General features: G+C 43.0%; 1 long non-coding RNA gene across 1 annotated transcript; it reads right to left on the minus strand.

Annotated features, from left to right (window-relative positions):
• Positions 1-15,578: 15,578 nt before the first annotated feature.
• On the minus strand, positions 15,579-24,252 carry LOC130593544 (uncharacterized). Its single transcript, XR_008970821.1, has 4 exons — positions 23,397-24,252; positions 22,693-22,853; positions 16,554-17,190; positions 15,579-16,504 (listed from the first exon to the last, which is right to left on the minus strand). It is a non-coding gene; the product is annotated as an uncharacterized LOC130593544 (long non-coding RNA).
• Positions 24,253-26,887: the final 2,635 nt, after the last annotated feature.

Consider the following 26,887-nt stretch of genomic DNA (forward strand, 5'->3'; position numbering starts at 1 on the left):
AGCTGCCTGTATTCACCAGGATGGCTTTCTTCACCACGGCATTTTGTTCTGGATCTGTTGCCCTGCTCTACTCCCTCCCATGCTTTTAGTCCCCATCACTTACTTCTTAGTAGATGCAGCAAATAATGATACTTTTTTTTCTTTTTTTTTAGATGTTTTCGACTTCAGGACTGAATTTTACTTGTTTAAAAGTGAGAAAATGCATAACTTCCCTGAAGAGAAAGGGAGTCCAATTTACAGTTAATTGCATCAAAGGACATGCAATTTCCAAGTACTTTTGAGTTAGTATTTGCTTATGACTTTGACTAATTCCCTTCTGAAGTGACTAAGCCTTGATTCTGAGACTTGTATATACATGGTAAAGTCTAAGTATGCGAGTGATCATGCTGCTTCTTCCATCTTTTTGCTCTGAGATCACCTATAGCCAAAAGTTGAGCACAGCTATCTACAGGCTCGGGGTCTCCTTTTGTAAAAGCAAATAAAGGGAACTCAACTAGAAGAACTCACACCTGAATCTCCTCTTGTTAACAGTATATCACTGGCATAATTCCCCTGATGAAAGTGGAATTCCTGCTGATTTACACCAAGAGCAGTAAGGAGAGAGGGCTCAGGTCTTAAGTGCTGGGCTTTAGCTGTATTTCTTCTGTCTTCATTCCTTTCCTGACGATTCCCAGGAAATCTCACTTTGGGGAGATAAGTGCCTACAAGAATGTTGAAATTAATTTTGGAGCAGCTGAAACGGCCGCACAGACAACCAACCAGAGGAAATGCCCCAGCAGAGGGATTTATTGCACTATCGCTCCTCTTCGCCAAGCTGTAACATCTTAATCTTTCATGATGACATTATTATGAACCAGCCAAAGCAGAGACAGCCCTGAGAGACTGACGGCTCAGTGTTTCATAGATTTCCTTGAGACCTGCTAATCCTTGATGTGACTTAAGCGGAGCTAAGGGAAATGTTTCACAGGTCACCCCATCCCATTCACAGACAGCGTGAATTATGGGGGAGCAGTGTGTTTCCTCCTGACCCAAGCTAGTGGCCCCTCACCACAGGGTATTGTAGCTCTGTTTTGGAGGTTACCGACATGCGGCCTCATCAGTGGCTTCCTTGGATCATCGGGGGATGGCAGGTCCTGGAACACAGAGAGCAGGTCCCTAGATCCAGGCTATGCAATAACCATGCAAAATGGGAAGGTTTCTAGTTCTCAGTTGTACTGGTGAATGAGAAGATGATGGAAAGCAGAGAAATGGGTCAATTGTCCCCTAGTAGGCACAGTCCAGTCTTCTACATTATCATTGGTTTCTTTGTGTTTCAAGGGGAAGTAAACCTTGAAATTGATAATATTAAACCTTCTTAATATGATAATATTAATAGTCCTAAATGGCCCATTTCTTGACAAACTGTGCATTGCACCTTTGCCTTTTAGAAGTAGAATTAAACATGTAGTGACCTTCCCTCCCAGCTTCAAGGATTACAATGGTTTGCTCCAATTTCATCCCAGTTACTTGGCTTGTAGGCTGGATCTGGGTTGGTCTGGAGAGTCCCATCTTCTCCTGAGGTTAGATGTCAGCGTTGAGTCTGAGACACATTTCAGACAGTTTGCGTCATTGTGTAAACAGTGATAACAATATTTAATGATGATAAATCTGAATTTCACCACAAAACCATAAAACAACCCGAGAGAATGAATTATGCAATTTACAGCTAGCAGCAAGAAGGCAGCCAAAGGGAAAGCAAAGGATATGTACAGCAGAGAGACAAATTTAGTGGTCTGAGACTATAGTGTCATTTGTTTTTGTGTTTAGTAGCACTTAGCAGTCATGGTGCATAAATAATCTTTATTGCAGTGGAACACAAGAATGCTGCTGGCGACTACTTGTCACTGTGCAGGATGCTGCTCCATGCGACACAGCAAGGTGTATCTCGGGTCTGGAGGGTTCATCTCAGGCTCCTCGGTTGCCTGATCCTCAAGGGCTGATGCTGGGGGACACCATGCTTCCACACCCTCCTGGGATGTGTGAAAACACTGGCACTCGCTGTTCCAGCCTAATGAAACTCTGCTGCTCATGCTAATTTAATTACCCCCATGAATTTAAAGTGTACAGTATTGAGGGCTGAACAATGGTGAGGAAGAAAAGAAAACCAACAATAAAGAATTTTTGCATAGAGGGGAGCCACAAAACTCGAACATTTCTGTCTTATTTGTGGTTCATTTGTTTATTTTTAATATAGGAAGACCAAAAAGAGGAAGAAAAATAAGGAACAGCATCTGTAAACTATATTCCTTCCCCTTTTCTCCTTTCAGTGCCATCCCATTATTCACTTTTTAATACTTTTGTTATAACAGTATCAAAATCCTTCTGGAAATGTACTGTTTCTCATACATTCCTTCACTCTTCCAGTGGAAGCCTTGAGACACAAAAAGTCAATAGTGCACAAAAGTTCCCCAAAATGCCCATCTTGAGAACAGCAAATACAAGTTTATTTTAAAAAACTATACATGATTTGATTTTAATACCTTGGGGGAAAAAAAAAACAAAACAATCAAAGCTGAAATACAGTGGTGATTTTACAGAATCAAGAATTAATATCAGCATCAGTGCCCATTTTATTACTGTGATCCCATGATGGTAATATGTGGGTGATTTGCAGACTATTAAAACAATGATATGTGCAAGAAGGAAAATTCAGCACCCTGGCCTGCTGTGGTCATGGATAACATGAGGTAGAGGGGTCAGCTCTGTGCCCCTTTTTCCCCCATCCCATTCCTGATGGGACTAGGGCACCACATGGGATGTCTGGGGCCAACCGGGACGTTCCTCTGCCGAGGGTAGCAGGGTGGCTGTGCCTATGGTGATAGGATGAGGAGGGCTTGCTCATGGCCCAGGGTGGATGAGTGCTTTGGAGGCTGATTTTTAAGGGAAGGTCCTTCTTTTCTCCCCAAATCCCCTGCTTGGGACAGAGGAGCTTCTGTACAAAACTTGGCAGAGCTCTGACCCCATCTCTGCAAGGCTGTTTGCGTCCTGCCTGTAAACAGGAGATAGCTTTCAGATAATGCTTACCTACCTCTGTGCATGCTGTGAATCTGTAGCCTCTGTCCTTAAGTCCACCGTCAACCACTTTAAGTAGAAAGTGTCTGAGCTTCCTCCAGCCCACAGTGAAAAAACAAAGTCAATATACAAGAGTGAGGAAATGCCAAATTGCTCAACCTCTCCATTCTTCTGACTTCTAAGAGGGTACTGTAAATTACAGGGTAAACAACTTTTGAAACAACATTAAAAAAGTGATGTGTCACTTGCCAGTGTCCCTTTAACTGCGAAAAATAACAGCAACATAGGAAAAAATGAAAATTTACCATCAGGCACATCTTCCCCCGCAGCATAATGCAGAATTTGATGAATAGAATGAATGAAACGGCAGAGGATCCAAGCATTACACAACGGCTATAATTGTGCTAACCAGCTGTAGTCATCTGCTGCTTCCAAAAAAAGTTCAGAGCATTTTGACAGTGTCGCCTGTGTGGATTGGAAAGCTGCAGCAAAAATGTATTTCCATTTATTATTCAAAGAAAAAAGAGGATCTATTCCTCAGTGTCAGATTTTGCTTGGGAGGTGCCAAGACAGCGGAGAGTGAAGAACAGGATTGCTTACAAAGCCAGGGGGAAGGAAAAGGAAAGGAAGAAAAAGGCAGTATCTCTTCTAGGAAAAGAAGATTTTAGATGAGGATATGCTGTGGGATCCAGTCACACTGGTGACCAGCTTTTCCTGCTGGTGATGGGAGCACTGTGCCCATCCAGCTCCCAGGAATACCTAAACTGGAGGCTTTTTGTTCCAGGAAAAGGTGTTTTTTTCCCAGCACAAAGGCTGCCACCAGACTGCTATTTTGAAAGCGTTACGGTGTGGCTGACTTGGCTGCTGTAGGCAAGGCTTGGGAATTAGGCATCACAAAACAGAGCTTTAAGGCATCTGTAGACAACATGTGGAGAAAGCTGGGGCCATGCAGCAGCTGGGCCACCTAATGGGAAAGGCCATCCCAGTCCTGCCCTCTCCAGACCCATGTCACTCTAGTGAGGGACCCTGAGCCAACACAGAGACCAGGAGCTTGCTGTGTGGAGCCTGTGCCATGCAAACTAGCCCTGAGGAGATGGATCCATGGCCACTGCTTCTGGGACTGTTGCTTTCCGTATAGCATTACTCAGAGCTCTGCTTTGAGGCTTTTTCCATGCTGGAGTCTGGTTCTATAGGGAAGGAGGGGTGATGAAGTGTATTAGGAGGATGCTGCAGCTCCATAGGCAAGGTATGACCTGGGAATGCAGATGAATCTTCTTCAGAAAAACTCACCATCATTATGATTTCAAATGGATTGTTTTTCAATAAATGTCTTTTTTGATATGTTCATGAGCTGTGGAGCTCTAGGAATGCTTTGGTGTGCATGGTGTGCAGGTCAGATTCATTTAATTTGGAGGTGAGGTAGGCAGTTTTATCCAGCTTTTAGTACTTGGTTTTGTTTTTGGTCACAGATCATTTACTGAACCTGTTTTAAGTGGAATGGAGGGTGGTTTTTTTTTCAAGCCAAGAGGGTTGGTTCTGGCTTGTTACGAAACAGCGGCTTTCAACAGGATCCAAATCTATCTTCAGCTTTTCTGGGTAACTCTAAATGAGTACTTTAACTTGGGGATTTCTGTGCTGAGGAAGAAGGGAAGTTAGCAGCTCAGCACAGAACTGGCATGTGAGTGTTTCTGATGTCTCGTGCCTCCCTTTCCATACTTGCACAGTAAAAAGTGAAGCTGGTGTGGGTAACCATGTACTTATGAATTGTGATCCTGTTGGTATTAACTGGATTTCAGCTCACTATTGCCAGAGGCAGTGGAGATGGCACCTCAGCTCAGGACATGTCCTACACAAGGGAGAAAAGCCTTTATCAAGGGTGGAAAAGCAAGAAAGAATTTAGGGTTTGCTCATTTGCAGAAATATATTAATGGAAAATATCAGGCCTAATCATGTGAGCTGAGATAAATTTAAGGGTGTAGACATTGCATGCAACTAAAATAAAAGGTTTTGAAAAGCCTTACAATGGAAAATTGGAGGGAAGAAAGAAAAGAAAAAAGAATGGAGCAAACACATGCGTCATACATTGAAATACATCCTTAGTGAAACACTGCTGGTGATAGTCCTGCTTTGAATGGGAAGTCGGACTAGATGACCTCTAGAGGTCCCTTCTAACCAAAATTTCTGTGATTCTGTGAGTCATATACATTTCTTCATAATTTCTTCTTGTCATTTTACCTGTTACTTTTCCTAGGGAAATCCTCCAATTTAAAACTTCATCCTCTTTTACACCAGAATATTTGAGCAGTAGCTTCGGACACAGGTTAGGCTATATGCAAGCATTCAGTTTCTGCTGCTAAATAGGTAGGAAGGACACGCTAAATCAATCAAGAGAATTCTCTTTTACCACTATCAGAAAAAACACTAGGTCTCAGGACTCTCAAATTCACTGGTATTTACCATGGTATTGCTATACAGAAGTGAGATGTGGTGGGTATTCTAGTTAAGCTTATATGATGGTGTCTAGTCACCCTGAGCAAGGGAGTGGAGATAGAAAAGGGCAGAGTGCAGGCTGGGCATCTGAATCGCACTGTATTGTTTCAGCTTTTGGCCTGGATGGTGGAGGCCGTTTGACAGGGAGACTGCTAAATAGCAAACAGCAAAGTAACTTGGTCTGCTTTGAGATATTTATACCTAAAGCACAGGAAACAGCAAGGATTTGGCCATCCAGCTGTTTGCAAACAATGAGCAGTATTGGAGTGACAGCAAATCACTCTCCCAGTATTAATTTTCAAATCATATTTGGAATAGGTCAGCTCAGACCCAGTTAGGAAAGATCCGGGCAGAGCAGATCAGCTGGAGTTACCTCCATCTGGAGTTCCCACCAGAATTCCCAGTACTGCTGCTCCTCATCCATTCACTGAGATGGAGGCGCAAATATTGCCAGCTGTGATAAGGTGTATGGGCCACATCAAGTTTGCCCTAACTGTTTCTTCATCTCACCGCCCAGCCCAACGGTATATTATTCAATTGACTGCCTATCCTGGGGTTTAAGATCAGAATACTTCAGCCTTCAGCTCAATTGACTGTGATGGGCACCCTCTTCTCTGCCAGTTCCTGCTGCTTTTACAGTGATTTGGGGACACTCACCAACTATTAGTGCTGTGGCTTTCAAGAGCATCATACTCTTCCCTTGCTTATATTCCTATTCAATTCAGATATGCTTATGAGAGAAGCTCTGGCCTTGCTGGGGTTGTTCCAGCTGGGACTGCATTTAGTTCAGTTGCTTTGGTTACTCAAAGAGGCTCAGATCAACCCCCTGGCCCCAGCACTCGCTGTCTGGAATTCGAATGGTTTATCTCATGCCCCAGCAGGCTCCGCAGCAGCATGCTGCACCAAGCCCCTGCTTATCGCCGCTCTGACATGGCTTCTCTAAGCAAATGTTTAGCCCTACTTGACTCGGGATGAGTGCTGTATTGATTATTAACTTTAAACAAACATCTGGTTTTCATTATGAATGGTAGCAGACCAGAGAGGGGTGCTGTACTGGGCGGTGCGGTCACTTAACAACCATCAGGGCTGGCTATAAAGAAAATTTAACATATCCTGTAATTACAGTCTGCACAGCACAGGGGGATTTGGGATCTGCAGATCTGATTTCAGAACAGAAGAAAATGTTTATTGTATCTGCTACGCACATTTATTTACTCAGTAGTAGCAAGGCTTTTGAAATATTGCCTGTGCAAAAGCTTATTCCTTGCTTGTGAGAAGGACTTTCTTGTTTAAGCCAGGAAACCTGAGAGAGACTCTCGGTCAGGATGGCCTGCTTAATGCTTTTACAGGCTTCAGGATTTCAGGGTTTGTCGACTACGTGGATCTGTTCTGCAATACAAATAACATCTTCCCCCCCACACCAGTCCTGCCAGCACCAACAAATCCCAGCTCCTCCATCCATGAGGAATTGCTGCACCTGGGGTGGCTCTGCAGTGGTCCTGTGGGGCGCAATGACGGGATGCTGAAGATGCCATGCTGGGGACATCTCCCCAAAAGCTCGAAATGGAAAGGATTTGGCCATCTGTCGGTGGTTCCTGACCTCAGAAGAAGGAGGGGGTTTGAAGACATCCAAGGGTGGCCCTTGAGTTGTCCCCAACACTGATGAACCCAAAAGGGTGAATTTGCACCCGGCGGCCACATCCGTAACCCCGCAAGCAGCATCAGTGCCCTGCTCCCAGGGAATTATCAGCCAAAGGGACGTTTTTGGGATGATGTAATGCTGTAACTTGAGCTCCAGCTGAAAGGACATGGTAGGTGGAGTTTCTATGGAGCCAGACAGAGCTGGGATCCTCTCCCTTTTTCTCTTTTTCTGGCTCATTCAGGCTGTCTCAATTAAAGCTTGGTCGAATTAATCTTGCACTCTTAATGTCAGTTGCTATTTTTCTAATTCACCTCCACACTCTTAAAGACTATTTCTCCAAACAAAACAGGTCTGTTCTTCAATTTCAGGCTGTCAATTTCATGGGCTGCTGATACATTTATTAGGTGTGTAATTTGCTATTTTTAGGAGGCTGCGGGGGAGCAGCACCATTTTTTTTTCTTCTCTTTTGCATTTATAAACCTCTTACAGTTCCCTGTCCACTGAAAATATTTTTACTATTTAAAACGTAGTACCAAAGTCCAGGTATCTCTGTCCAAATTCCTCCCTGGTGTAACTCCACTGACCTCTGTTTCACAAGGAGTAAATTTACTCTCTAACTAAGGCTCTATTTTTTTCCCCCTTTTTGGTAGACATGAACACTTTTTGGCGACTGCTGGATGCAGGAAAGCATCCAACCGTATGAACCAATGACGTGATCAGAAACAGGCCTCAGCCACTAACTTTGCTGTAGGAAATACTTAGACCTTTTTAGAGTTAAGCCTGTCCCTTAGTCCCACTATCTGAAATCACAAATGCACACACACCACACAGGGCACAAAATCTGCTGCCAGACTTTGCTCATTTCAGTGTAGTTGTGAAGGATATAAGGAGGAAATTCTTTCCTGTTAGGGTGGTGAGGCACTGGAATGGGTTGCCCAGGGAGGTTGTGAATGCTCCATCCCTGGCAGTGTTCAAGACGAGGTTGGAGGAGGCCTTGGGTGATATTGTTTAGTGTGAGGTGTCCCTGCCCATAGCAGGGGGGGTTGGAATTTGATGATTTTAAGGTCCTTTCCAACCCTAACGATTCTATGATTCTATGATTCGACAACAATTTGAGGACAATTCCTATGTGGTGCTGGGAGACTTATCTACACCCCTGCAAGAGGGCAGTCTTTTTTGCCTGTCTGGCCTCTGAAATGAAGAGATTGGAGGGGTGGTCATCATCACTTGAGGGCACAATCCCTTTCCTGTGCCAGCTATGCTCTGTCTAGGATGTTCAGCACCCACCAAGGCCAAGCCAGATGGTAGAGTCACAAGGGGATTGCGCTGTGGCCATACAGATAAAGTGGTGGCGGTGCATTTGTAGCAGTCAACCAGCCAGGTTAATCAGTGGAGGAGCAATTACATTACAGAGGTTGTAACTGGGAAGGGATGGTGGTATTAGGGAGAGAGAGGAGATGTTTGTATTTTTCTTCACACATGATGTGTGGTAGAAGGACATCTATGGTTCTTCAGTGGGTAGAAAGGTGCCAGGGCAGAAGATGTCTTCTGGTATCTCCTTACGTCCATATGCCTTTTCCAGCTGGTTGGAGAGATTTTCTGCATCATGCCTCACCCCTGAATATGGGGGCTCTGGAGTTACTGTCCCAGTTGTGCACAGCCATTGCTGCACACCTTTGTTGTGAACATTGGTGCCTTGTAAAAAAGGGGACTTAGCGTGATGTGTCTCAGACTTCTTCAACATTTCCGGTTCTTGTAGCCTATGCTGAAGCCCAGGATTTTTTACTGTAGCAACACCTAGCCTTTGCTGAGCCATCTCTTGTTTTGCTGTCCCTGTTCTTCCCTTCCACTCCCACATCTGTAATAAAGCAGTGCCAGGGGGCTCCATGAAGAAACGAATGTGGCCATGCAGACAGACTTGAGCTGGAGGTGGGTTGAGAGACAAGGATCAATGTCTCACTGCACTAAGTCACGCTAGACGGCCAAGAAGCAGAGAAGGTGTCTACTGCCTTCCCGGGGAGCAATAAATGACACAGAAATAAACAATGTGGGAAAACAGCTCTAGGGCCAGACCTCCAAGCATAATTAAACACCTAATTTCCTTGTGGGAGGTTAAATGTTGAAGCACCCAAATGCCTTTGGAGATCTGGGCCATCACTTTCTCATTATAAAATGCAAGAGATAAGCTCGCTTGTGCTATCCACATGCCAGATGAGGTCGGACCTATTTGCTCTCTTCTGTGTATCTGTGTGCTGGAATTTATCTGCGATCTAATTCTCGGCATATCCCCACAACATGCTGGTCTGCTCTGGGCATGTTTGAGATGGTTTTGGGTTTACTGCTGCTACCGAGTTGCTTCAGAAAGTATCTGAGGACTGCTGTTCTGTATGGGCTGCTGTGCCTCAGAGTCAGGCTGGAAATCTCTGCTGAGTGTACAGCAACCTTAGACTGGAGAAATGAAACAGAGACCAACTGCTCACCAAAAAAGTGGGGTGGGGGGCAGGATTGAAATGGAAATGCAGGAATGATAGCAGACACTCTAGAAATGTGTCTGAAAAGTCATTTTGTGAGAGTGAGGTGGGATGGCAGGGGCTAAAACCCTTCTTCTGCATGGCTATCCTTCCAAATAAACACACAGAGTTAATGAACAGCCACTATCTCCTCAGATTCGCTAGGTATGCTGCTGCTGCCTCCTCTGTGGTCTTCTAGCATGACCAGCTCAACAAATTAAGCAGCATAACTCCTCCATGCAGACTCACCCAGAGCTTGTTCCAGCTAATCGAGTGGCAAGTGATGGACACCCCAGATAGTCTGCTGGTCTGCACAGTCCCATTTATCTTCATCAGGAGGAACGGCTGATCCCAGCCTGTCCCTCCCAGGGCTGCAGGCAAATGCCCAGCACTGGCTGCTCAGTGGGAGGCCTCTCTGGGAGGCCAGGAGCAGCCCTGGCTGCTGGGGGTTAGGGATGCAGAGGGTCAAACCCCATGGGCTGGGGCAGCAATGAGAGTGGCCGAGGAGGACTGAACAGCAGAGATGCTGCGCTTGTTGGTCCTGCTGTATCCTGCTCTGTCGGTGCTGGGCTCATGGACTCTTGTCCTGTGGTCAGGCTCTTTGAGGGCTTGCACATGAAGCTGCTGGAGGATGGTTAGGCATTTGGGCTGGCTGCTGGCATTGCTGGCTGCTTCTTCCAGCCCAGAGGAGATGTGCTCTCCCTGGGGGGAAAAGGTGATACCATGAGGCAGCACATGGTGACAAGGAGCATCAGCACTATGGGGCGGGGGGAAAGCAACTTGGAAGCAAACTATTTGATGAAAGACTTTCACAGTGCATGTTTTATATAGATAGACATATTCAAAGGTAGCTTTTAGAGTAACTACGTCACACATGCAGAAGGTGACAAAACTCATTATCCATGTAGCTCCTCCTCATGTTTAATTGAGAAGGAAAAGAAATGGTTAGTGAAAAATTCAGATGGAAATGTTAAAACCTCTTGACCAACAATTGTTATTGTTTTTAACTGGCTGTGCTGACTACCCTGATTCTGTGTTGTCATGGGGGCTCCTTATCTTACTCATAGACTTGGAGGCCAATGCAAACCTAAAACATCCTTTTTCTTATTACAGGAGGACGTTTCCATTCACTCTTGCCAAGTGAACTTAGGGATGTCATGGTACTTTTTACTCCTGTCCATCCTTATAAGCAGCATCCAATCAAATAAATTATTTGCTGGATGACATTTATTTTTGGTCTGCTATTTTTCATGTGAAAATTTGTACTGGTAAATAATGCAGGGTAACAATTTTCAGCCACATTTTTTTTTCCCCACTGGTGAACATGTATTTAAGATAACTACAAAATTGCTGTAAAGGGAAATGAGTAATTGTTGCAGTTAAAACAAGTCTGAAAACATTGAGACATTTAATGTTGACATTTTAAAGACAGCCTTTCAGTAGCATTGTTCAAAACCAATGTTTATTTCAGATTTACTTCAGTTTCATTGAAATGGCTTGAGAATGACATTAAACGTTCATGAAGGAACCAAAATACAGCCTTCAACTTACTTTTCCTCCAACGTTTCAGCTATGGAAAAAGCAAACCAACCCCAAACCAGCACATATTTCAGGTCCACTTCAGGCAGTCTTTCCTCCTGGTGTTCCTTTTCTGTTGTTTGGTTTTGTCAGTGAACTGAAAGACCAGTTTTTGTTCTCTCTCTGGCCAAACAGAGCCTTTCAGTTACTCTCCAGCTACAACCATCACCCACAAGTGTCTCAGCCTGGCTTATTTTTGTTTCAGCCTTCCAGGTGACCCCTGTGCAGCTCAGCACCCACAAAAGGTCCTTTTTCTGCTTCCTGTGCTTCGGCTGCTGCCCCTGTGCTGTGATTACGAAGGTGCAATGTGGGGACACCGGTGCTGCAGGTATGTCTTTACACGCTGCAGTTTTAGCTCGTGACTCTCTACTTTCTAAGAACAGTGTGGACATAATTACACGGAAGAGTGAGTAAATGCTTTTGCAACTTTCCCGCCTGCCTTCAGCGTGCACAGCTGAGGGGGAAGTGGCTGGTGGTGAGCCGTATATAGGATCTTTAGAGAAGTAGGGAGATATCAGTGGTGTAATGCCACACACGTGTTAATCATGCAGAAGTGCTCTGTCCCAGTTGATGGGGGTAATCAAACTGTAAATAGCAGTCTGCAGGACAAGGTGTTAGCAAGGCGGGTTAATTCCTCAGATCCTGTGTCCTAACCCCAGAGCCCCTGGTGAGGGCACAGTAGTATTGCCTTAAAGGAGAGAACCTGCTGGAGGGTGCTTTCAGTTGAAAAGGGTCCTTTTGCAGACCAGCTCTGCACCAGATGGTTTTTTTTGGTGTGGTTGAATGGAAGTTTTTCTCATGAGCTTGACACATGGGGCCTGCTTTTCTCACCCCCTCTAGATGGGGAGACGGGTGGAAGAGGAGTCCTTAAGGGAAGGCAAATCCCTGTGCACACACTGAAGGCAGCAGCATGCACTGAACCACCCATGATTAGTAGTTTATAAACTACACAGACCACGGTACTCTGATTTCTCTTTATTGTGCAGGGCTCCTTGGGAACTGAATGTCCTGCTTTTTTATACAGTTTACTCCAGACAAAGGTCCCTTCCCTTTTCCTAATCTTGCCTTGCTTTTCCTTCCCAAGGCTGGCATATCAATAATTCATCTCCCTTGCATCCAGGAGGTTTCTAAACAACAGGAAACTTCAGGGATGGAACAGAAACATAAAACATTTTTGCAGCCTTTTGCTTTCTGCATGCTAAGAGAGACAGTGTTGCACTGACAGGCTTGGTTTTTTTTTTCTGAGCATCGTGGTTGAGCTCAGCTGTGATAAAACCTCATGGCAACACATATTTTTTAGCTTATTGAGTAATAGGGCAGGAGTTGGGCTTCGAGTGCCATGTCTCATGTGGGAGATGCATTTATGGGAGCTGGCAGCAACTGCTAAAGCTGAATCGGGACAAAGTTAGAAGAAATATGCTGAGGGTAGTTGCAGAACCCTGGAGTCATGGGCATCATAGCCTTTGCTCTAGGTCTGTCTTCAGACAAGCAGAGAAAGTCTCCTTTCTGCCTTGTTCTTTGTTAGTGGCTTCTTATTTGCTACTTGAGGGTATGTAGTATATCATTTCATCACTTGTAATAAGCCCAAGCTTTCCTGATCTGGCTGCATCTCCTCACTGGCAGGTCTGTCACTATCTTACAAGCAGTATGGCAATTCATCCATACCCAGACCTGACTTTACACCTCAGCAATTGCAAATCCTCTTTTTATTTTAAAAAGATGAAAAAAAATCCTTCTTTTGTAAGTTTAGTGGATACAGACTTTCATAGCTGGATTATTTCTCATTCTAAGAAATGGGATCACATTGTTCCCATCCACTGTCACCTTCTTATCCACTGCTGAATTCCATTCAAAACCACTTTCCTGCCTTGTAAAACCCCTCAGGACTCTACTTCACCTTCCCTCATTTCCTACCAGTGGGCTGCTCTCCTGCTGGACCAGATTTTTGTCCCTTCCTTGGGATAGGCCATGCTGTTTCACTTGCGCCTGCTCATTCTCTCTGCTTGGAGCCAAACATCTTGCCCCTCTAAATCAAATCCTTCCTCAAAGCCTTCATTTTCTCCCTAGCTTACATTTGGCGGTCTATAAAACATTTTTTAACCTGTGTATTTAAGATCTTTTATTACTCCCCCCCTCCAATTTTATTAGCTTCCTGCATTTGCACAATATCAGAAACACCAGCTCGTCTTGGTAAGGCACAGGCCAGTGATACCAGGTAAAGTTTTGTGAATCTATGCCCTTAGTAAACCGATGGGACAGAGATTTATCATGAGGAAAATCCACAGGTAGATAGGTTACCAGTAGATAAACATAGCTTTAAACTTGATATGGTAGAAATAATGGTAGAATAATGTAACTGGTAGAAATAACTGACAGAATTAGAGAACAGATGTAAGTTAATGATAGCTGATTAATAGAATTACAAAACCCTAGATGCATGTAGAGATGCCCTCTGCTTGGATGAGAAGTGTCTGATCACTACGCAGAGATCTGCAGGGATGGGCTGGGGTCCTTGCAGCCCTGTGTGCACACACAGCATACCTGAAGTGCAGTACTGGAAGATCAGTAAAAACAAGTTCTGACCTTTTTTTTCTTTCCTTTCGTTGAACAAATGGCCATTTCAGCAAAACATTAAAATCTTGCTTGTCAAAACCATCAAATAATCTGCCACTTTAGGAGGAAGGGTGTGGGGGATTCTTTTTTTTCCCCCTATATTTAATGTTCTTTAGTGAACAGCTTACATATATCCTTGCACACCCACCCACCCACACGTAGATAAATATAGATGTATGAAAATAATATGAAATGTAGTTCAATCTCATAGCACATAATAATTAAGGGCCCAATTTAAATAAGCATTTCAGCATATGCTTACAATCTACCTGGCTTCAATGGGACTTGAGCACACACTTCATTTCCAGCACATGCTTCTATGCCCTTTCTGAACTGGGATTTTACCTGAATGAAAGCTAAAACATTGAACAAGGTTTTGGGGCTTTTTTCACCTTTCATTACAGAATAAGTGTCCTTTTATAACTGAGATAGGAGACTTTCAAGCTTCCCAGTGCAGAAGACAGCTGTACAGAATTCCCAACTCCATAGTAAAAGAAGCGATACTGCACATTGTTCTGCTGGCACGTTATTGTGGTGAATACTTCTGTTTGATTTTAGTCCATTCATAGTGTGAAGCAGCAGTTACTCTGCCGCAGATAAAGTACGAGCGATTTGGATCAGAGCCATGGTTTTGACTACAATAACTTTATTGGCTGGAGTCTAGTTTGTGTAATCACTAAAATTAACACATGACAGTATGACTGCTGAGTTCAAAGCAGGAAACAATCCCAGATACAGCTACAGAAATTGCTCCAGTCCAATTACTGTAAAACAGATGAGGATAAAGTTAGTGTCCCAGTGAGTCATCCAGCCAAGATTCACATTTCAAAAAGGAGCCATTCCAGGGGTAGAAATGAGGACAGAACTGTTTCAGAATAGCCATGAAAAATATGTACAGAATACGGTCTGATTATACAAATTTGCAGGCTGTTCCCAGCAAAGTGAAGCAAAACAACTGATCCTCAGTAATAAAGGAGCAAATATCTTCCTGGTGAAGAAAATAGAGTGAATTTGGCCTAGTGTGTTTTTCATTAGCTCTTTCTTTTAAAGCAACACATTGTGCAATGAAGTTTGGCTTAATATTTAAGTTTTGATTAAATTAAATAATCTTTTACAGTATTTAAAACTGGTAGAAAATATTTCTATGATTCGTTACAAATCCCCGGAGAAATATTTAAAAACAAGACCAACAAGCAAACATATTATTAGCATATTTTCAACTCAGATTTTCTAGCATTTTGTTGAACACGAGAATCTGAAAGTAAAATTCAGCAGGAGATGACTGGAAACCAAACTGAATGTAGTTAGCTACAGTTTGGTCTTTATGCTGACCGAAGTGGGGGAAGGAAGAGAAAGGAAAAACGGAAGGAGAGAAGAGGGAGAAAAAGCTAATAAGAAAAAAGAAAAGACCTACAGAGGGTGCAAGGAATAAGAACCATATCTCTTAATATTTGAATAACCTCAAATGTTATTTGAAATGTGGCCATTTTCTTTAAAAATACATATTTTTCTGGATTCAGGCATCTAGTCACCACGACTGAACAGAGACCTTCCTGTGGTCTGATTTTCATTTATGCCAAGATCGATTTCTATCACTCTATCAGCCAAACTGGTCATACATACAATTCACTTCTATTTTCAGTTCCTTTACATAGTCTGAGCATGAAAATGAATCCCCAGGTTTTTTTTTTTATTTGCATTTTTAAACTGATAGTATCAATGGAAACAAGAAATGCTATTTGTACACTGCAAGTTGTTTCCATCATTTATCTTACTCGTAGCAAAATGTTTCCCAGTTGCTTGTCTTCCTTCTTGAGGTTACCTACTCCTAAACCTGCAGGCCGGCTGGCAATGCCTTTCTTTTCACCCTTGTAATAGCAAGAACACGACCCTCTCTGGAGAAAGCACTTAGGTGATGGGAGAGCACATAGTTCCCCATGGCTAAGTTGCCTCCTGTGGTACCTCTGCAGCTGATGAGCAACAAAAGCTTCCCAAATGAAATATTTGGTTTGTATTAGATTCTAGTGTGCAGCATAGAGCTAAGGTCACCAGCTAACGTCCCAACAACAACTGAAATGTAGTTTAGCCTTAGAAAAAATTGGCTTGTTCTGACTTAATCAAAAGAAGTCCAGACGTGCAGCACTGCACAAACTTGGGTCACTTGTGTATTTCAATCTGTGGTTTACCTCTCTCTTTGTCCTGGACCCAATCCTCTAAAGAGCCAGTGTTTTCAATAGTGCTTTGTATAGGCTGTTTTGCATAATACTAACATGAAACAAAAATAGAGAGAAATCTAATGCCCAGAAAAAAAGGAATTATTAGCCAACATAATATATTTTTTTTAACAAGCCAAACCAGAAAAGCAGGGGGAAATAGACACTGTCATGTCCTGGAGGATGGATGGAAAAAAGTTCTTTGTGCTGTGTTCCCAACTGTGGTTACTTGGTTCTGTGCCTATACTGATATGCTGTCTGTGCCATATGCATTTGTCATGTGCTTTGAGATCTCTCTAAATACAATCTTGGAGCCAAGTAACATGCTTATTATTACAACCTTAGCTCCAGAGTGAAAACTGCAGACCACTTAACACTGTTTTCTCTCAATCCAAGGAGATAAGGAGCTAAGCATCTTGAAAGAGAACTTGTGTTTGCAGTAGGTGCAATAATAACTTTTTGTGCGACTGCTCCATGGAAGGAGTTAAAAGAGGGTATAGGTGGCCATCCTGCGACGTGGTGTCAATGCAATTAGTGCTGCTTATTGTTGACTGGGCCAGCAGAGGTGGGGAAATTGCACCTTGTTAGTCCCAAATACATTATGGCCTCCTAATGAACTCCATTTTATAGCCAAACTCCTTTAAATTGTCTCTTTCCATGATTAATTCTCCTCTTTCTCCCCTTTCGGCAGGCTGTTGTTGATAGGGAGTGTCCAGTGTTGAATGAGTAAAAAGTACTAATGCATGTTCTTTCCAGAGGGAGATAACCCTTCTCTAAACATGATGAATGCATCTTTTACGGAGGAAGATACCCTGTGTGGCAAGGGCTTATGTATAAGTACTGGAAGGCATGTGTTGCGGGGGTTGGTGGGGTAACTTCTTGCAGCTCCTGGCTATTTGCAGAAGCTCTGTGGGCTTTTCGAGCTGCTCTTGGAGCCAAAATATCCTTGTCTCAGAGGAGGAAAAGAGGGTCCATCAATGCTGGGAAAAGTTGGGCTGGAGGAGGGACCATGTAGCAGCAGAAACATGGCACAGGAGCTGCATCCCCAGGAGAAGCTCCACTCTGCTTGCCCTGTTCACGCAGATGCTTTTGGCTGAGGATAAGTAAGAGTTAAACAGAATAAGAGGGGGAAGGTGATGGTACTTGGCATTCTGCAGCACAGAGGTAAAAGGCCAAAAGATGTGTAAATACAGCAGGCAGGCTAAAATTATACATATCTATTACCTATATCTATAGAAATAACTCTCTCTTTAAGTACATACCCACGTATCGCCACACCAGCAAATAATATTATAGCACTTGCAAATATTCATGCATCAGGGTCTTTTTCCAACTCATCTCTGGCAAGAGAAGACAGCAGTAAAAGAAAGAGGGGGAAAAAAAAATCTTCCCCAAGCTGATTATCAAATAAAATACTGTTTTATTTTCTGTCTAATAAGTACAAGAAGTTCCATAACTCCCCTGATTAGGCATATTATCCTTCTTCAGAAAGTCAGCGTGATTTATGCAGAAAGTGATTTGGACATACTTTCCTCTGGCTATAGAGATTTCATAATTCCTGGTGTACGTCTGGAAAATCTCCTCTCGTCCTGAGTCCAAACCAAATTAATGTCTTCCAGAATGACCTGAGGAATTAATGAGGTTTTTGCTGTCAGTTCTGCCCATGCAGGGTCAAGTAAATCATTTGCTGGCCCTTACTCCAGTGTTTTTCGCTGTCTTTCTGACTCCATGTACAATGATAACAAAGTTGCAGATGCCTTTGAAATACGGCATCACTGACACTCTCCGTCCATCTGTTGGGACATATTTTAGGCTCTGTTTCTCTGTCTGCTGTAAACTCTGCCTTTAATGGAGTCAGTAATTGCTGATAAATGGGGTATCAATGAAGTCAGTGTACTGTAGGTTTCCCCATTCTTTTCTGCTGATGTGTGCTATTTAAATCTCTTTGCCATTACTTAAAGTTATTGTGTGTTCTCGTCTTTAATTCCAGTCCCGGCATTCTTGGCCCCAGCCACAATTTTTAGTACATAGCAAAACTAGGTACTATGGAGAGCTGTTTGGCAGTAAACAAGTTATCCCCAATTCCCCACTCTGCTGTCCCCAACTAAAGAAAATGTGAAACACATTGAGAGTACGTACATTAAGTTCTGAGTAATTCACAGATTTTCTTTCTCTCATGTCATAAATATTTTAAACCAACCCAATTTTGACATTGCAGCCAAGCAATAAAACCCATGATCCATCCCCTTTCCCCCTCTCCTTTCGTCCCCACGTGGTAGAGAGCCTGAAATAAAATGAGCCCACACTTTACCCTACATTTTATATTGCCTTTCTCTATAATTTATCACAGCTTTTAAGGGTATTAAAATCTTACTTAAGATGAGTACTGTTTGTGTCTCTGACACTGTGTACTCTATAATCTATTAGGCTCTCTGCCAGCTATCTCGGCAGTTATATCTCATTTTCTTGCATGGCATCTAAGCACAGAATAATGACTCTAATTGCAAAAATAACGATGACACGTGCAGTAGCTTCTGCATTCAACAGGCTCTTTCAAAATACTCAGGCAGACACAGTTCCTCTACAAGCCTAAAGCTAAAGAAGAGGCAAAGAGCAGAAGAAATGAATGGGAAAATCAGATTCACCCTGTTGCATGTGTCCTGTTACTGGCTGCAGCCAAGAGCTGACGACCTAGGAAAAAGGTGTAAAGAAATTCATACTGGATAATTATAGAAATGCCATTACATAGGAATACTGTTCCCAATGCCCTTTAGTCAGTGGATAATTTGTGCCCAGAAACATAGGAAGCTTTTGCTACTGCCTGTAAAGTTAGGACTGGGTTTGCATCCTGGCTCACCCATATGTTCCTTAGTCTTCAAAGATTTTGGCTATGCTTTAAGGACTTTCAGTTTTCTGTTTGAAGCTTGTTTCATAGTTCTCATAGTCCTCTGGGAAGGCATGCTCACTCTTTTCTGTTAAGATGATGGCATTTGGCTTTGAAGGAAGAGTCCTCTGCAGCTGGCCTTTGGGCCAAGTAGGATGACTGAGGTAGTGATCAGTCTAAAGTCATGTTACACTCAGTAAATGGTACAACCTAAAGGACAGGAAATACACATTTTGTTGAGTCTAAAGCTTTGTGAGTAGATCACTGAAATGTTATTATGACATGGAGCTGGTGTGGCTTGTAGAAGGGAGACCAACGCAAGCACTTCTGGGTGATTGAGGAAGTCACAAGCACATTGAATGTGCACACCTTGTTTCACCAGCTATTGCCATCTGTAGGATTATAGAATTGCATGGCCAAGGTGTGTACATATTGACTTGAGACTTCACGTATGTAGCGTTTGGAGGAGAACTAGGAATTAGCTGATTCTTCCACTGAACCCTGAGAATCTGCCAGCCATGGACTGGCAATGGATTTGCAGTGAAAGAACATTTTCCTTCATTCATTTTGAATTCATTATGTCTCCTGTCCATTGCAAGCCTTCAGGTTCTTGGATTACAAGACAGGAGAACTTGACTCTTAGCCATGTCTTTTCTACCAAAAAGGCTGAATCTTTTAATTTATTTTCCCTTGTTCCTAGTTATTTCTATTACAGTCCTTGAATTTCTTTGTTTCTTTTCTACTTACTTCAGGAGACTGGAATAAAACAGAACACTTTGGTGGCTGTGCCTGGTTGTTAGGTTAAAATGTATTTGTGTTCCTGGAGACTAAGTGCTCCTGAATTGCATCAGTAGTTCACAGCAGAAGACATTTCTTTGAGAGATTTTGACTTTTAACTACCTGATTTGAAGACCCTTTTTTTGGTTGTTAATATTTCATAAAGTGCTTCAAAATTGTCTGTGAAAGATGGATCATTATAATAACTTTCGCTAAAGGACAACAATGTAAGTTTTGTTCCTTTGCACTTTTATAGATTTTAAGGCAGAAGAAATAGATATATTACGTTTATCTCATTTAAATTATTGTCAAACAAAGGCCATAAGCCATACATAAAAAATTGTACCCTTAGATTAAGTTAAAACCTACCTTTTCAAACATGTTGCCTTGATTTGGAGGCCTCGCATCATGGGAGAATCTGCCACGCATCTAGGGAGGTTACTGAAAATACTCCCTGTTATAACCAGTGTGCCTTAATTCTGGTTTCATCTTGTAGTCACTAGACCTTGTTATACTCTTGTCTGAAAGGGGAAACATGTCTCCCTGTGTAGATGGCTGAAGGGCAGTCAAGTCAACTCTCAGTGATCTCTTGGGGAGCCCTAGCAGATGTAACCTCTTAAGTCTCTTCCTGTTAGACTCAGACAGCAACCCCATGAAAGAAATTCTCCCTCTTTGCTCAGGAGGAAGCCTGACCTCCCTTTCGCTGTCCTTATTTTGCTGAAAACTTCCTTCCTGGTTCTTTTCCCTGAAAGAAAGCAGCTTCTGGATTTTCGTTCTTCTGGGAGAGATACAGTGTGATGACTCTCATTTCCTCTCTTCTCTTTTCAATTTCTTCCCCATATTTTCTCTTCTTTTTTCTTCTAAACATAAATGATGATTTCAGTGCTTTTTGCTATGGCCAATCTAATGCAAATGAAGAAGTCACGGTCTGCCTCTTGGGATGATGTTAACAAAAGTTTCAGGAATATTACAGCATGTTATAACTCTTATATTATTAAATACTGTTTGTTAGGTATACAACATAGCAAACGCACCTTCTCCAGTTTATTTTTAGCTCTTGTCTAAATGTTTCCTCCCTGCTTTTGTTCCTCTCACATTCACTCAGCCTGTAGCTTGTGAGACCACTTAAATTCTAGTTATCCCCAACCTGGTATGACTAGGGAAAGAGGTTGTGTAACGAATTCAATCACCTCTTGTTTCTGCCAGGTATGTCCAGGAAGCTTGGGGTGGTTTTGGTTCCCACCACAGACAGCCAGCATTACTTGCTGATAGCTGGCTGTGTGCCTGCTTATCCTGGCCAATGCTGGGTAGCAATGCCAAGTGCAAGCAGGATTGTGATGGAACCATTCAGTCTTAGGTTGAAAGTGTGCAGATGTTCTTTTACTCTTTTTTCTTCATGAACCATACTCTTTAAGCTCTGTAAGGTTGATCCCTCTTTGGACCGGGCCCTCTGTTGTCCATGTGAAACAGTGCTTTCTTGTTTTCCCATAATTAGCTCTTATGGTCTTTCTAAGAGAAATGCTTCATGAACAAAAGTCACAACGTCCGTCTCACATTTGGAAGAGTTGGTTTTGAAAGTCATGTCTTCAGACCTCAGCTCAGGGCTTTGTTCTTTATTTTCTGAATTTCACTCTATTCTTCTATATTATGAGGCAGTGGCACTACCATTACGTGAATGAAACTTCAGCACTTTGCTGTGCTGAATGACTGTTTAAGGGAAGGAACCTATTCAGATTGTTTGTTGCTGAGAAAAATGAGGAAGAGACCTTAACTACTGCCTGGAGATATTCTGTTCCAAAGTATCTCTGTTATAGTGCTTAAATATGCAAGTAGCTAGATCAGAGGTTTCCAATTGCTTTGGACAAAATGAACACCAATTTTGGAACCCATGCTCTAGATAATTGTTGAGTATATCCTACTAGGGACATCAATATCTTGAGGAGGCTCAAAATGTAGAGAGATGGCTTTTGCTTGTGATCCCTTTTTGTTTTTACTCAATCTCCCTCTGTTCTCCTTTAATTTCCTTCTTAGTTTTATGTAACCTGTATAAAATCTAAATTCAAGGAAAACCTTCCCGTTGCCCTTCACTTGCCCCTGTATGAAATATGTTAGCAGAAACATCTTAAACCTACAGATTAAACAACTCACGTGCATCCCTGGTTTCACATATGTAAACCTCCATTTAGTGTGTCAGTCTCAGCTGTGACAGGTTTTTATTGGTTTCATATTCATAGTTCTTTTAATCATTCTATTAAAGTTGCTTAAAAAAGTCTGTTATGGGAAATGTTAAAAAAAGAAGTTAGTTTCCTAAGTCTTTTGACAAAAGACTTCAATTTTTGATTAACAAAAAAAAAAAAAGGAAACTCAAAGCTTTAAAAATACAATTAAAGTTTTTGTGAAAATATTTAGATTTCCATTTAAATGTTTGTGGGATTTTTGAAAATCAAACTATTTTACGGGGGGGCGGTGGGAAATAATTTCCAGTTTTTGTCTAGAAAATTTCAACCTTAATGAAAATTTCCATGAATATGTTTGCATTGGTCTAAAAGCAGGCTTTTTACCCCTTTTCTCCAAAAATATTTCAAAAGAAAACATTTCTATATGCTACTTGATTTCCCCCTCACACCTGTGTAAACCAAATGCAATTCCATTGAAGTGAATGAAGTTATGCTGTTAGAAGAAAGAAAAAGCTTAAGTTCATTGCATTTGAATAGATGACTTTGTCATTTAATAAGCTGGGTTTGTTCTGAACAGAACCCTCTAAATCTAGAGATTCAAACACCAGCAGTGTCACAGTCAGTCCTTCATCCACGCAAAGCAGCTCAGGTGGTTCTCTACAGTTGACTCTATAATGTTTCTTTATTTAGGTGTAAAAAGGACTGAGGCATGGAAGAGGGAAGGGGCATGGAGGATCATGAGACATAAACCACTTACTCTTCCTGAGAGGTGGTCAGTGCTGAAGCCCTTTGACAACAATGTGGAATGTCTGTACTGCTGCTGGTGGTGTTGAGCAGGAACACAAAGAACTCCAGTCCTCTCATTCTGCTTGTCTTGAAGTCCGGCACTCATCCTCCTACAAATATCCAGGCCTGAATCTCCCATGATAGAGGAATGAAAATGACGGATACCAGCATCACCACTGATAATCTGTCAATGATCTGGGCCTTTCATTGCACTTGGTAACTGTAAGAAATGACTCCATAGAACTGGAGCTGAAATATTCTGAACTATGGCAATAGAAGCTAAAGGAAACACAGGCAAGAGGATAATAGTCTGGTCCTAACTGGCAACATCCAACATGTGCAGTAACTTATATGAAACACTACTTTTCTTGATGGAAAAAAATGAAAAAAATAGATGAACCTTGTATTCAGAGCAAGGGAAAAGCATACAGAGGTTCTGTTTCCAACTGATACTTTTCATTTTGCCTCAGAAAGGCCTGGGAAAGTCATCATAGCTTCCAAAATATGTACCCAACCATTCTGGATACAGACACTTCTAGAAAAGCTGCCATGACTTTTGATGGCACAAATACCTGCACAGAATACTGTAAGTGCAAGATCTGGAAGCAGGGCCGTGGTTAATGGGGAATCTGCCTTTTAAGTTCAGGGACTGAAGACTTGAAAGTTGACATTTACCCAAATTATACCCCTGAAGACAAGTTTAACGCCCACTGGTCTTCACCGCAACCATAAAACTACACAGGAACATCTCTGCAGCAGTCCTTTCTGCAATGCAATTTGTACTAATTTTTCCTAGAGTCCAACTGCTAGTATTACTTAGCAGCTGAGATGACAGACAAGACTTCCATCTTTAGAGCCTCTTTCAGAGAGCTCCTTCAGTTAAGTGCCCTGTGGGTTTTCCCTCCTATTAAGTCACTCCTTTCCCCCCCACCCACCTTTTTTTTCTCTTTTCATGAGACTAAAATGATGAAGGAAAATTAATTTTCATTGCAATGCAATGAACTGTGAAAGAGACTCTTAGTTGTGGTCTGGAATGCAGACACTGCTGGCTACCTTCTCAGACCATGGCTAATCACACCACTGACAGACTGGAGCTCACCGGCTGAACTGTAATGCCTCAGTGCAGCCTCTGCTGCTGTGAGCCCAGAACATTGCTGAAACCCTCAGAGTGCTGCATAAGGGATGACTGCTGACAGTAGATGAGGGAAAACTTGTCTGGAGCTATTTCATCTTGCTAGTCACTATGGTGGTGTTATTCTGCCATCTTTGAGATGCTTTGTTTGGTCCCTTCTTATTAATGTCTAGCTATAATTCTTGGTCTTGTTTTAGCAGGATGATGGCTGGTATTTCCACAATAACAGACTGTGGAACATTATTTATATTAACCTTAGAAGCAGTGGGAAAAGCATGTGCTCGTGTTGCCCATGCCCCTGTGTGCTCCTGGTGATTGCAGCTGAGAGCACAGGGAGGAAAGACAATTGTGGAACATGTCCATGGAACAGTTCTATGGAATGCTCTGGACTCAGCATGCTTCTACCACTCTCCTGCTTTATGACAGCTTCCTGCAAACACTCAAATGGGGGGCTGCTCAGCCTATTGCCACGCTTTCATTGTTCTTCTTGCAAATACCCATGCATGTGGGCAAGATACTCGTTTGTGAATGTAGATGCTGGGGATTAACGATGGAAGTACCCTCTCTCATGTATCACGTTTCATTCATTTCATCACAGAACTGGAGACCAGTCCCATATGCGAAATAATGAGTGATGGGTCAGACAAAAAGTCCTAAAAAAGAAAAGAAACCCACCCTAGAAAGTTTGAGTGGTGTGAACACGAAGTGCTCTGCAAATCACTGCAAAAAGTGAAGATCTCAGCTCTGAACTGAACTCAGGCTTTGTGGCTAGATAATCTGTGAGTCTGAAGAACTATATTTGTCTTTACTAAGTCAAATGCTTGTTCTACTCCAGGTGTGTTTGCATGTTTTGTTTAAAGTGGATGGGATACTGATGTGGAAAAAACAAGAAACAATACGAACAGCTACACAAGCAACAAAACTAGCCGTGACTATGATCTAATAATGTGTGATAGGCAAGTAATGCATCTTTCAGGTGGGAGGAACATCCTTCTTCCCACATCCATACTTAGGAGGGGTAAGTCACACACTTGAAGGTCCCTGAGCTGGGTATATGGACCTGCGATGACCTGGCATCTACAGCAGAGCCTCATGCACTACCTGGTCATCAGCTGCTGGCTCTTAATTTGCCTGAAGGGCAGCAACAAAGACTACTAAGATTCACTGAGCACTTCCCCAGCAAGACCTCTCTGTGCGTTCCCACCATGCCCACCACCTTTTATGGTCGTGGCTGGAAAAGCAGGCAACTAACATCTGCCGCTTACTTGAAGGCAATACAAGTTTGCAGTGTAAGCCCAGCCGGTAACTCAGAACCATGCAGCTGCTTGGCCCCCCCACTTCCCCCACACCCCCCCCCAGGGGGATGGGGAGGAGAACTGAAAGAATGTCAACTCCCACAGGTTGAGATAAGCACAGTCCAGTAACTAAGGTATAACACAAACCACTGCTGCTACCACCAATAATAATAACGATAAGGGAAATAACAAGGGAAGAGAATACAACTGCTCACCACCCACCGACCGATACCCAGCCTGACCAAGCAGTGATCTAGCCCTTCTGGGTAACTGCCCCCAGTTTATATACTGGGTGTGATGTGCTGTGGTATGGAATACCTCTTTGGTCAGTTTGGTTCAGGTGTCCTGTCTCTGCTTCCTCCCAGCTTCCCCTCATCCCTGGCAGAGCATGAGACTCAGAAGGCCTTGGTTGGAGTGCTTGACTGCTACTGCTGAACCCAGGACAGCAGGGAATAGCCTCTTCCTTCTAGAAAGCTGCAGCCCAGGGAGGTTCCAGCAACAGGCTGTGAGTTTCAGTTGTTAACAAATAAGGATACCAACAACCCCAAGAGACAGGGACAACGAAGGCTGCCACCCTTCTGCTTTCCCTGCAAATTCCAGTGACTCCCTAGAGTCCATTGGGGAAACCCAGGTGGACTGAATAGTATTACACTGACTCTGGGAAGCTGGGAGTATCACTCTTACGTAGCCCCCATGCCTGCTGTGGCAATACGCATCTCCTGTGACCAAAGCATCCTCTCCTAAATGGGAGGTTTGGCCTTGCTATCGGCTGAATTCGGGAGGCTGTAGCCTTATTTATTCTTCTAACCCTTGTGAATCCTCACTGAGAAAGCAAAATGAATCATGCCAGGTCTGAGTTTCCCCAGAGAAACGTCTGTGTTTGGCACACATGACTTTAAATTTGTCCCTTCCACCCTTTGGTGATTAATGGCCTGTGATCCTCTGTGATTCATGGCATCCAGGAGACATTATTTTCTGGGATGTAAGAGCTGGACAGCATGTTTTCCTCATCAGTTACTGACTGCGATTGTAAGCGCCTCATCTACCTTATCTAGGACGTCAGTAAAGGTTGTCAAGCAGGCAAACGGGAAGGTGGGGGAGCGGATGGAGAAAGCCTGTTCCATCACCAAGTTGCTCTTTACCCAGAGCCAGACAATTAGTGCTTCCCTCAGCCTCTGTAAACTGAGCTTTTCCTCTTCTTGGTCTATCCTGAGCCTTGTCCTGAGGCTGAATTAGCTCAGGCTCTCTGAGACCCTTGGAGGGGATGGTGTGGAAAAAGAAAACCATTCAGCGATCTCTTTCGGCTTGACAGTGATCCTACACACACCTGTCCATGAAGCTGGCTGTGCCAGATTGCTCTGAAAACCAGGTTCACGCCGTGCCATGCAGCCCACATTTAGGTTGAATTACTGTACTTAAACAAATTCTCATTTCCATGCACTTGATATACACTTTTTTCCCCCCTTTCTCCTCTCCCCATTGGCAACTTAAGGAGCCATTTTTCTTCCTGACGCCACCTTGGCACTCTCTCTACCAGCATGTGAAAACAGCCGGAGTTATACATATGGAGACCTCATCCTCAGTTGCCTAATGGATTCAGAAGACATCCTGAATATTCATCATCTCTCTTTTTATGAGCACCTTGGCAATTGCCTCCGAAGTTAAAGACTGTTGTAAATTAAGGAATGGCACTTGGTGAATACCAATTTATCCGCATTTCAAGACTTCCCTCACCCCCA

Source organism: Pezoporus wallicus, unplaced genomic scaffold, assembly GCF_028554395.1.
Source record: "Pezoporus wallicus isolate ANWC-B61680 ecotype Strahan unplaced genomic scaffold, APGP_CSIRO_Pwel_v1 contig_5231, whole genome shotgun sequence".
In the NCBI taxonomy this organism is placed as follows: Eukaryota; Metazoa; Chordata; class Aves; order Psittaciformes; family Psittacidae; genus Pezoporus; species Pezoporus wallicus.